General features: G+C 39.7%; 1 long non-coding RNA gene across 1 annotated transcript in view; it reads right to left on the reverse strand.

The window, feature by feature from the left end:
• Nucleotides 1-4078: 4078 nt before the first annotated feature.
• The window catches only part of LOC120230864, a 29218-nt gene continuing 20507 nt past the window's right edge, over nucleotides 4079-12789 (reverse strand). Inside the window, exons 2-3 of the long non-coding RNA XR_005528196.1 lie at nucleotides 8283-8360; nucleotides 4079-4168 (exon numbers count right to left, since the gene is read on the reverse strand). This is a non-coding gene — a long non-coding RNA (uncharacterized LOC120230864). The remainder of the gene's footprint in view (nucleotides 4169-8282; nucleotides 8361-12789) is intronic.

Raw genomic sequence — 12789 nt, forward strand, 5'->3', positions numbered from 1 at the left:
AAGTGATAATTAACATACAGATCTTGAACCCGTACCTATATGCAGATTCAAATATCCCCCAAAATTTCATGGGGCAATAAAGCACCACAAAAATTCCCAAGCTCCACATGTACTAACAGTACCTACAGCTCTCAGGGAACTAGACATAACCCGGCCTGCCTCATTCACTCAGGACACGTTCCAGCATACAAGAGAGTTTGAAATATAGTATTATTACTGACATAGCCTTGGATCTAATTTGTAAAACTGATAATTTTTAAAAGATATTCACAACTTTAAGTATCGTATCAATAATTATCAATTCTTTGGGTCCTACCTCACAACTGACCACAGCACATCAGGAGGTTGTAACCCTGGGCTTAAGAACCTGGGCGACTTGAAGCAGTAGCCCCACCCACACCGAAGCACCAGAGCCGACTGTACACATTAGATAACACGGAAATAAAGTGAACATTTTATGAAATTACATAACTGTGTTGAAATACATAAAGGCTTAAGGTTTTAGGTATAAAAGCAAACAGCTGTCAATTTCTCTCTGTTCAGCCAGAGGTATAGGCATCATCAAAAAAGTAGCCTAGTGGTGCCTGGGTAGCTCAATCATTGAGCATCCAACTTCAGCTCAGGTCATGATCTCACAGTTGGTGAGTTCAAACCCCGCATCTGGCTCACTGCTGTCGGCACAGAGCCCACTTCAGATCCTCTCTCTCACTCGGTCTGTCCCTTCCCCCTTAAAAAAAAAAAAAAAAAAAAAAAAAATTTAAAAATGTTTAACAACAAAAAAAGAAAAAGTACACCAATGAAATTTTACTGTCCCTGCTCCTTTGAAATTCTTTCAGAGTATCCAATACCATGATCAGCAGCTTAGATTTAGCTATGTGGTAGAATTTAAAACAACGAGGTATCTATTAAATAACTTTGAGTATTTATGATTTGCCAGGCATGGTTCTGAAAGTTTTACATGCATGAGCTCATTTAGGTTCTGTAAGAAACCCACAATATGGCTATGGTTGCTACCCCCTTTTCATAAATGTGGAAACTAAGGAGCTAGGTGGCTCACTGAGTTCTACACAATGGTGAAGCTGTAGAGCTGGGGTTTGAACCCAGGCAAATCTGACCCCAGAGCTCACAAGCTTAACCTTTACACTAGCCAAGAAGCCAGAAAAATCTTGCTGTCCAGAAGGAAATGGAAGAGGTAGTTTGCAAAAGAACTGATTCTCACATTGTTATATTGCTCTATGTTGTCTGTAAGCCGCAAAAGAAAAGAAAAAGATATAAATAAAGAATGGATTTGAGGAATTGGAGGAAGAGGTATGGTTAAGCTACTTTTCTTGCAAAAGGCAAAAAAAAAAAAAAAAAAAAAAAGCCAAGAATTCTGATTACTTCATCTAAAGGTCAAAAGAGAATTTCTTTTTTCTATCGAGAAGATAGAGATGAAATGTGTTGGCTCACCCTGGGGCTAAAGAATAATTAGAAACACTCCCTCCACAGCTAATTGATGGGCCCAAGGGGACACTGGCTCCTTGCTGGACTCAACGCAGTGCTGGGGAGACTTCTGGAGGGCCAACCGTAAGCAAGACACACAGGAGACCTGTGGCTCACCAACAGGGACTGTTGTCAGCCTCGTGACAACCAGAGCAATAAAATCACCAACAAAATATCTACAGAGATATTTAGAATTATAAAACGTCCTAGCCATCACAGGGTTTGATCCTCACAACTAATCTGTGAAGCATACATTATCACCTGATTTACAGGAAGAAATTGAGACACATAAAAGTTAGTAAGTGCCTTATTCGAAGCTTCTCAGCTGGTTAAGGGCAGAGCTGGCACTCAGATATGATGTCAAAGCACCTCCCTTTCATCACAACCCTTGTTGTGTATGTTACTCATTCACTAGATGGGGCAGTAGGGCCTTGGGTTAAATATGCAGGATATGTCCTGGGCTCATATCTTGACTCTACCACTTACTAGTTGCTGGACAACCATTAGCAACTTACTTAACCTCTATCCAACTCTGTTTACGAAGCTGTAAAATGGGAATCATAATAGTACAGGCCCAATAGGGCTTTTGTGGTAATTAACTTAAATTTAAGGAGTTAATGTATAGAAAGAGAAAGCAAACTGACTAGTAATACTAAGCATTCAACAAAACTTAGTCTTTATTGGGGTGCCTGGGTGGCTTAGTCGGTTAAGCGTCCGACTTTGGCTCAGGTCATGATCTCGCGGTTCATGGGTTCGAGCCCCGCGTCAGGCTCTGTGCTGACTGCCAGCTCAGAGCCTGGAGCCTGTTTCAGAGTCTGTCACTCCCTCTCTCTCTGACCCCGCCCTGCTCACGCTGTTTCTCTCTCTCTCCTAGAAATAAATAAAACATTAAAAAATTTTTCTGAAGTTAGTCTTTATCATTAATCATTACTCATTTAACAAACTTTGATCACATGGTTATTCTGCACCCGGCCTGTGTGCCTGGCCCTAAAGATATGTGATAAACCAGGCATGATATATGATAAACTCTGCCCCATGGTTGTTCACAGGCCTTGGGAGACCAACACAAAGAGAGACTTATAATACATGGAAGAAGTTCAATGGTAGTGGCAAGTTACCATATAGGATATCATGAAGGCACCCAAAATGACTTTTTATCTAGAGAAATCAAAGAAAGATGCTTGAAAAGAGTTTGTAAAACAGCATCTTTTAATACCAAGAAAGATGCTACAAACTGAAATATAGTTCGAAACTAAATATCAATGTCACAATACTTTATAAAAACAAACAACACAACTCCGAAATTTAGAGTTGAAGACCTAGTTGAAATCCCAATTCTATAACCTACCACTATATTGACTTTAAACAAATAATTGAAATTCTCTGTACTTCCATTTACTCATCTCTAAAACTGACATAATGGCAATGCACCTCACAAGGTTGTTACACAGATGAAATGATGTATCTGAAAGTGTTTTGTAAATTTAAAAATGTTATTCTAAGTATTACTGATTACAGTATTACTGATGAGGCAGATACAGAAGTGGAGGAAAGAGAAGAGAGAAGGGGAGGGAGTAATGCTCTAAGCACCTGCTGAGGGGTGTGGGCAAACAGAGAGAGCAGAAGTCCTATCATGCTCCCAAAGTCTGAGGCATACACAAGGGATGACGTTTCTAGTTGAAAAGAGCAGGCAAGGGTTTAGCCAAAATTTTAAATCTACACACTAGTTCTCTCCCTTCCTTCTTTCAGGTCTTTCTGAGATTTGAGCATCTTTACCTGGGGAAACCACACTATTGGCTTGTGAGTAGTTGTAACTAGAGGCTGCCCCCTGCCTCCATCTTCAGAGCCCTTTTGTCCCCTATGGCTCACTCCCTAGTTGCAGAGAGTGCCACGACCAGACCTGGAGACACACATCCCATCCCCAGCCATCTACAGAAGAGTTTCTTTGCCACAACGTCTCGAAAGGCCCAGCCAAGTGACAGTGAATTGAGCAACAAGAGGTGCAGTCTGAGTTTGCTAAGGGAACAAGGACAGTGAATGGCACAACCTAGGGAAAGACACCGTGTCATAAAAGAGGCTGGGGATTGAGAGCATGATGAACAGAGAAAGTTGCACAGAGGACATGGAAGGAATAGGAAAGTGAAGGGCCACATGTGCCAGATTAGAGAGTGTAGGCTTTGTTATGGTGGGTGTTGAAGACCCATGGGGAGTGTAAAGAGAGAAACATGACTTGTCTGAAGAGGTCTCTCTGGCCACAGAGAAGCAGAGAATACACTATGAGCTGATGGGACTAATGACAGAAAGACCAGTTATCTAAAAGGCCCATCCTGAGGGCATAGACTCCATTTTAATTTGCCTGAGAAGAGAGGAGGAGGACTCAAGAGCTCTATAAAAAGGAAAATCAACAGAATTTAGAGACTGGTTGGATGTAGGAGAGTGAATTAAAGAGAGAAATCAACATGAATACTACTTTGAGTAACTGGACTAATAGACTGTGGTTTTGTCAAAACAGTCAGTTTTAGTAAAAATAGTATCTCCTTACATTGAAAATGAGACTTCTTATTTACTATAAATCCCATTTGATACTCCTGTGAATTTGGAATTCATGGGTTAGGTAATACCTCTTCTTCATGGATGGTAGTTGAGGCTCAGAGAGATGAATGCTTGCCTGAGTTCCTGCAAACAGCTAGAAGAGAGAAGAGTTAGAATCAGCCCATTAACCCAGAGTTGACAAGTAAGTCTCAAGTTGTGTTCCAACTGGTAATAACTGCCTGAAGCACTATGTTGAGATTCTGGTATTGAGTCTGGCCTTAGAAATCTAGGTGCCATAACAAATTGGCCATGTCTGTCAGGACACCAGGAAAGGAGAGTAGCAGTCTGTTACATGTTGGCCAGCCCTGCATCAGACTATCGTGTCTCATTAGAATTGGAGAGGGGCGCCTGGATGGCTCAGCTGGTTAAGTGTATCACTTTGGCTCAGGTCATGATCTCACACTCTGTGAGTTCAGGTCTTACGTCGGGCTCTGTGCTGACAGCTCAGAGCCTGGAGCCTCCTTCAGATTCTGTGTCTCCCTCGCTCTCTACCCCTCCCCCACTCACACCCTATCTCTCTTTCTCTCAAAAATAAAAATAAAACATTAAAAAAATAGAATTGGAGAGAACAAGAAGACAAATTTGCTTGGATCTAGCAAACAACTCCTAAACAATTACCTTCCTGGATATGGATCATACATTGTACTAATGGACAAAAACTGACAGTAGCAAGATGCCCAAGTCCTTCCATTCTTGCCCCATTTTATCACTCTGAGATGGGAGGTTCCCTTTTTCCAGACAATCATAGTCCTGTTATAACATTTCAAGTGACAAAAGTGTATCCCTGCTGCCATGCCTCCTCTGAAGGTGATGCAACATTTTCTTTTTGCCCATCAGAAGTCCTTTTCCTAGAGAGCAACAAAAAAGACATCTTCTCTTTATCTGTTAAAAAAAGACAGCACAAATACTCCAATCTCAGAATTGCTGAAAGGTTAAATAATACATGAACCTGCATGGCATATAGCAATCATTCTATAAATGCTTTAAAATTCTTATTTATCCAATAAACTGATGGGATTAAGAGAGGCAATATTTTGGTCAAACAGGCTTTTGGTGCCCTTAAATTCATATCTCTGCTCAGGGATAGTCTTTCAACCTCAAGTGACAAATGGTTCTACTACCGTTTATTTCAGACAAAATGCATCCAAATTATTTACAAGTGGTGTTTAACATTCAAAGTCAAAGATCACAATATAAATTGTTCCTAAATCCAACTGTCATACTAAGGCAATTCAATCAACTCAACAAAATCAGTGATAAAAGTTCCTTCTAACCTAAAATTCCAGGAGTCCACGAGTTGGTAAATTTTTTTCTCAAAAAAGTAAAACATTCTCATGAGCAACATGCAGAAGTAGGAGACTGAGCCTAATTCTAGCTCTTCTACTTACTCGCTGTGTGGACTTGGGAAAGTTACTCTATTGCTCACAGCGTCAGTTTTCTAATCTGTAAACCCATTAGAGGGTTTGATCAAACTAAAATGAAGTAACGTAGGTAAAGCACTTAGTAAAGTGCCTGATACGTATTAGGTGCTACAAAATGCAGTTATTTTATGTAGATGGATTAAAGTGATATAAAAAAAATCATGAAGCCTACCAATCCACTGACTGACATCAGTTGATATGACCTTGCCTTTCCAATGCAGCTTCTCAATTATAATACTTTCTGTCTTCCCAGAACAGAAAGTGTAAAGTCAGACTTCTGAAAATAAAATTTCACCCACTCAATCTATTTTTTGATTATGGGTATAAGAAACATCACAGTGATGAACAAAAATTCTGACTGAGGACCCAAACATCTTGGCATTGTGTGAGTACCAGTGAGAGGTACTTCATAATTATCCTTTAAATTATTTTATGAGGACCATTATTTTCCAAATACAGTAACAAATTAAAGTTCTCATTTGACACTGAAAAGCACACTCACTCACAGGAATTAAGAGACCAATGAAAACAATGATTTTTCAAGCTCTTAGTACATACTTTGTACAGTTCTAGGCACAGCATGGATAGAAGAAAAGCATAAAATATGACCTCTATGCATAATTTATCACCTCACTAAAGAGATATGATTGGACAAAGGGATTCCATTCAGAGCCAGAATCACTGTAATCAAGAGCCAGCAACCTGAGCTCACCCCACAACCAGACGAGTGAGAGATCATAGAACTAATACTTGGAAAACGGTGGGTTTTCCAATCCATATCAGAAATGCCTACTTAGGTAGAAAGAAGAAAAGAAGCTACTTTCTGAAGGCCTCAGGCAGTTGACCATAGCTGAAGAGAACATTACCAATGTCCTCTGGGCTATTTATCTTTATTGGCACTATTTTTGCAGGCAAATGAGAGGAACTGCTTGTTCCCAATTAGAACCTAGTTACTACAACTTTCAGAAACCCCCTCCTTGCCACGATTACAATTACCACACATACACACATGCGTGTGTGCACGCACATGCGTGCACAAAAATCACGGCTCTGGGATTCTTAACTGTGACTCTACTGCACAGCAATACTGTATATGGAATACTTGTTACAATCAACTTTTCCTTGAGAACCCAATGCTAGACTCCCAAGTAGGAAGCATTTTCCCCTACCCCACTCCATTCAGCTATCAAAAAATCCATTAGACAACCTTCTCCCTCAGAACAAAAGGGCTTCCAGGATGTTTCACAAGCTCTTCTCTGTGGGTTTGAAATTATACACAGCAGTGCCAAAGGTAAGGCATTTCTAGAGGTTTTTTTTCTTTTCTTTTCTTTTTTTTTTTTATCACAGTTCTGGGTGTTATTTTTTTTTTTCTGCTCCCTCTCCCTCTTGTGGTATATATTTGTGGCCTACAGCAATCACTTTAGACTTTTTAGACACGTCCGGATAGAGATAGATGACACAAGTGATCTACTTATCTTCCTTTCCCATCACCAATAAAAGTGACAGCCCGCCTAATTAGGCCTAATAAAGCAGCCGCAGAAAGAGTGGCACAGCAGCGATCTAAAGAGAGATGGCGCTGACCCGGAGATACAGGTGCTGCCTTAAGGCATTGCTGCTATTACTTTATCTCCAATACATTACAGTTCTGCTCATGCCATATTCAAATGCAAGTAGCATGTTTTTCTCCTCAATTCTTAGATCAAGAACAAAAAAAATCCCATCTAATCAAAAAAGGCACTGACAATTTTTCAGCCCCACATTAAAAGCAAAGAGTCATTCAGAACAGTGCACTCCATATTCTATTTTATAATATCACTTTAAGCTATTGCTTTGAATCTCAGACATTTCTTTGTTAAGAAGGAAAATCAAAAATTCATCAGAAGAAGTTCTTTCTTCCCTACTCTCTTTTTTTTTTCTTCCAGGGCTAGCATGGGGTTTGGAGCTGGAACCAACATTTGTAGAAGTTAGGGGTCCTTAAGCAATTATTGGCGATGAGAGTTTGACACGCTTGAGAGTTGTCAACAACTGACTTTAAACAAAGTGGTAGGAAAGAGAAATAAACGGTGCTCTCAGCAAAATTAATATACAGGCCTGCAAATTAATGATGTCGTGTATTTTTTAAACAAGGGGAAAATATCTGAACTTTGCATGAAACAGCATTTTAAGTACATCTTTGCAAAAATTATCAGATTGTCAAAGGGCATCAAAGTGAACTGAGTCTGCAACTATTCATAATATTTCCACATATGCTAAATGCAAAATTTATCTTACTTTGTTCACCTGTTCTGTAGCAATTATTTAAAGCTATTAGTAAAGGAGAAACGTCCTTGATCTGACGTGCCAGTTCTTGTTCCACAGCATTTATTATAAGAAACATAACCCCCTACTTTGCCCTCATGTGCGTGGCCATGTGTGCACGTGTACACACACACTCACACACTCACACACACACACACACACACACACACACACCATGCAATCCACTACTTACTAATGACCACATGCTACTCACTGCTACGCATTCTATCTCACTTTCTTTAACTTATTCCTGCAAATAACCCATCCATTCACACTGATTTGCTTGCTACATGTATGAAAGTAAGTTTCTCCAATCTCTACTTTCAACTATTAGTTGTAACAGCCCTGTATCCAAAATGAAATCTATGGTCTTCTTCCTACCCTTGCCCAATACGAACCTTCTTAAAACCTTCCTCCTCACCAACATTCCCTCATTACCAACGGTAGGTATAGCTCCCTGTTGCTGAGCTGTAATCCATCCCAACTTACCTTTCTCCTCTGTGCTTTCCAAGGTGAGGTGATGTAACAGTCAGAACTATCAACCATTCATAACACCTGCCAAGTGTTCTGCAAGATGACATAGATGTTGCATTTAGTGGTGAATTTAATACCTAACAATTCTGTAGAATAGGTATATTTTGTCCACATGTTTTATTTAACCATTAAAGGAACTCTGAGAAGTAATGTAATTTCTACAAGGCTATCTAGCCAGTAAGTGGCAGAACTGAAATTCATGCCCACTGATTATCACAGCAATCCTGTTACAAAAGAAAAAAGGAGGGGGGAGGATCTCTGGAATTAGTGGCCAGTTGTCTCATTGCATTGTGTCCATCCTGACAATTATTTGTCCCAATCAATTCACTGAACACTGGAATGGGTCTTTAGCCAAGTTTTTCATCTCTAGTATCCATCCAGATATATATCATAAGAGCAATCCCCATTTCCTCACATACAAAAACCCTGGATCTGCCCCCCATCAGCTGGGTAACACTGGGACCCTCACTTACCCAACCCAAGTCCCAGTTTCCTATTTCACAAAAGGGGATTTATGATATGCTCCACCTGGAAGATTTGTCAGGATCAGTGAGGATGCATGGGAAGGGACTGGCACAATACCTGCCAGTCAACAAGCCCAATTACCAGCAATTTCTATTGTTATTATTCCTTTCTGTAATATCATTCCCTCCAACTCCATGGAAGCACAGCTTAAGGGGCCTCATGGGAGGTCAAGTGTCAAAGGAGAGAAAGACTGGGCTTAGAAATTCACAGCTCTCACCCGGATTCTGGAGGTTGCTATTTATTACCTTGTGACACTGGACAAATCACTCACCTCTCTAGCCCACGGTTGTAACAGTCAAATAGGTATGACAGTGCAGATCGCTAGCATTGGTCAAAGTTCTAAATGTGGTAACAGTGAGATCCTGGTAACGTACCTGACATACACACCACCTCATTTAACCAAGAGAAGCTGTTGTAACATTTACTGTATTGCATGCCAGGCATGAGCTAAGTACTTCACATACATTCTCTGGTCTAACCCTTATAACAACCGTATGAGGTCACTCCCCATATCTCTATTTTTAAGATGAGAAAATTGAAGCTTAGAAAGATCATGTAACTTCCCCAAATTACAAACCTAACCAGTGGCTGGGCTGAGATTGTAACCTAAGCTACCTATCTCCAGAAAATGCACTCCAAATCTTCTTAGATAACTGTAGTTCCTGTTTCCTCCCTCCATGAAGACTTCATTGACTAACAGTCACACTCCATCTCCCGTCGACCAGGAACACACACACATGCAGTCACATGTGAAGTTAAATAATAGGAAAAACCAAACTACTCCTAAAGATATGAGAACTGTGGCTGCTTTTGGGAAGAGTTCAGGGACTGATTAAGAAGGACACAAGAGAACTTCTTGGGGTACTAGAAATTCTCTATATATCTTAGAGTACTGGTTACACTGGTATCAAAATTCATCAAATTGTACACTTCAGATTTGGGTATTTTAATGGATATAAACTACACTTTCATTTGAAAAGATAAAATGAGATAAATTATATAAAACTACCAAGTGTCAGGCAAACAATTCATGGCACTACATATTTCAGATGTTCAGTAACTATTTAATAATAAGGCCCAACAAATTCCAAATACTGTGGTTGGGGATGGAAATAGCATGGTGGTCAATCATTCCTATCATTTATGTGATATTCACAACTCTCACTGTTTAATAGTGTGGATGGGCACAGAATGGTAACTCATTGAAAGAAAGCAGAAACTAATGGAGCTGAGGCTGAAAGCTGGCTGTGCCCATGGGCAGGTACTAGAAAGTAAAAGACACACCAAGGGAATGGTGCCATCAGAAAGGCAGAAATCAGAATGAAAGGATTTCATTTCACAGGAAACAGAGGGGAGTCCAGGTAAGCCTTAGCAACAGAACGGATGAAGGAGTAAGTCCTGAAGGCAAGCAGAGCACACCAATGCCAGGGATGGCTTATAGAAGGTCCCTGAGCAAGTATGAGGGCCCCATCATAGAGCAGACACCCATTTACCCAAACAATGGGACAAGGTGAGGCCCTGGCAATGAAATTGGTCCAAGCACCAGGCTAGGGTAGACTAACCTAGTGCTGGCTGATGCTCAATTGAACTAGGAGTCCATATTCACCTCCTCCGTTCAGGACTGTCTCCGGAGGCAGGAACATGAAATGAATGACAAAGGACTCTAAGTAAGGGGAGAGAAGAGCTATGAGGTCAAGGCAAAGCAGATCTCAACATACACATTTTCCAGTATTTGAGAGTAAAAAGATGATCTGCAAGAAGGACCACTGGCCAATAACGTATATACTGAGACTGACCATAGAATTCCATGAGAATGGTAGTGGGCTCCTGACATATGTGTTCTATGTTCAAACTAAAAAACATCACTTGGGACTCAGATGGACCTGAGTTTAAAATCAGCTCTGCCACTTACTGTCTGACTTAACCTTGTGGGTCTTAGGGTTCTCCTCAGTAAAATGGAGATGATAATGGTACCTGCCACTTAAGTCTATTAAGCAGATTCAGTGAGATAATGTCTGTAAAATTCATAACAGTGTCTGACACACAGTAAGTGTCCAATAATGGAAAGCACTGTTATTAAGAGCTGAGTGACAACTCAAGGCAGGGGAGCCAGCACACAATGGGGATGTGCTTTAGTTTCATGTAAAACATAAATGGCCAACAGCACTGGGGTTGTCGATCATATTATTTTATTCATGTCTTCTATACATTTGACCAATAGGAGAATTTCCATTCCATAACAGTAAAAGCTGGTTTATTTTGCATTCTAATAGTAGAAATCTCTAGCCTACAAAATTTCCAAATTTGCCATGATCAATGTCCATAATGATAGACTTAAGCTCTAAAAAATTCTGATGTACCTGATCCTAAACAGAATTTCCTAGTGTCTTTTACTGCAGTCTCACTATTCTTTGTGAATTGGCAATATATCTTGGTATCAAAATAGTAAGAACCCTATCCCCTGATCATTCAAGATATCTCCATCATACGAAGAAGACAATCACAGATGGCTCATATTTTCAGTATCAGTTGATATTATTTTAACATGACTTAATTGTTCATCAGTTCTGATTCCTATCAGCAAGAAAATTCTGAGGAAGATAGGAAACCAAGCTCAGACATATAAAATTGCTTTCTTTAATTTGTGGTGATGACACTGTTTCATGTGGCCCATTCCCAAGATATATTCCTGAGCCACAGGTTAAAAGCTGGTGGCCTACCCATTCCTTCCTAAGAACACTCAATGGAAATTAGTTTACCAAGAGATTTCAAATTTTTCAAGCCTCCACATAAACATTTTGATATATTTTCTATCATTTCACAACTAGATTAAAATGTGATAAGTAAAGGGTCTGTTACCCTTCCCAAGTTTGTACCAGTTAAGAAACAATATGAAAAAAAAATGTTGGGCTGTACAATAAAGGGGTCACCTTTACACTACACATATACTGTACATATTGTCATCTCTTACACACTTACCGTAGTTAGTGTTCTGTACACAATGAGCTCTCCATAAAAGCATTTGAACAATAAAAATAATGGACTGTATAGCAAAAGCAGAAAGCACTAAAATTGTAATTCTCCTATTGAATAAAACAGAGGTAGGGCTTCTTTCGTGGCTATTGGAAGTCCTGTATGGATGAATATCAGGTCAGAATATTAGAATTAATTATTTTCTCATCTTTTTTTTTTGCCACCCATTCCCTGCTATTGGTTTAGCATCTTTTCAATAACTCAATGACGCAAAGGTCTAATGATCCCCTCCCAGATATATTTTCAGCCTCTATAATAAGGTTTCTAAACACACATGTCACATAAGGAGCCTAATAAATTCATTTTTTTTTTCAGTTTGATGATCTTAGCCAGAAGCAATTAGAGAGCTGTTTTAGTATTTGGTTTAGTTCAAATGTGTGGGCATGCTTTGAGTTCTGAAAACTCCTTTGTAATAACTCTTGGGAAGAACCCTTCAGGCCACTCAGAGGCTTAACTTGCAAATGAGTGGGTTGTCCTTTAGCCTTGGTTACCAAAAATGGCCTACCACACAAGTATATTAAGTACAGGACCAATCTGGTTGAAGAACTAAATACAGTAAGTAGTACTGCTTTTCATTACTGGTTGGATTCTACTGTGATTGGCAACTGGCTTTTGCATTTCCCACCCTTTTGCTCCCTCTTTTGAATACATCTCTTTAGGTAACTGATCAGCAAACCAAATGCAAAGAAACACCCTTGCTAACAAAACACATGTGGCCATTGGTTGCTTAGCATTGCTCTATCTCAGGATCAACTGGTAACAAACTGAATAAAAACCTTTAACCCTTAATAAAATGAAATAATGTGCTTTCCTATGTAGGAATGTGCACATACCCACACACACAAAAGTGACATTTATCATTATCCTTTTAAAGAAAGATAATGAAAGCCACGGCAAGAAAACA

Source organism: Hyaena hyaena, unplaced genomic scaffold (assembly GCF_003009895.1).
Source record: "Hyaena hyaena isolate Hyena2069 unplaced genomic scaffold, ASM300989v1 scaffold_49, whole genome shotgun sequence".
Classification (NCBI taxonomy): Eukaryota; Metazoa; Chordata; class Mammalia; order Carnivora; family Hyaenidae; genus Hyaena; species Hyaena hyaena.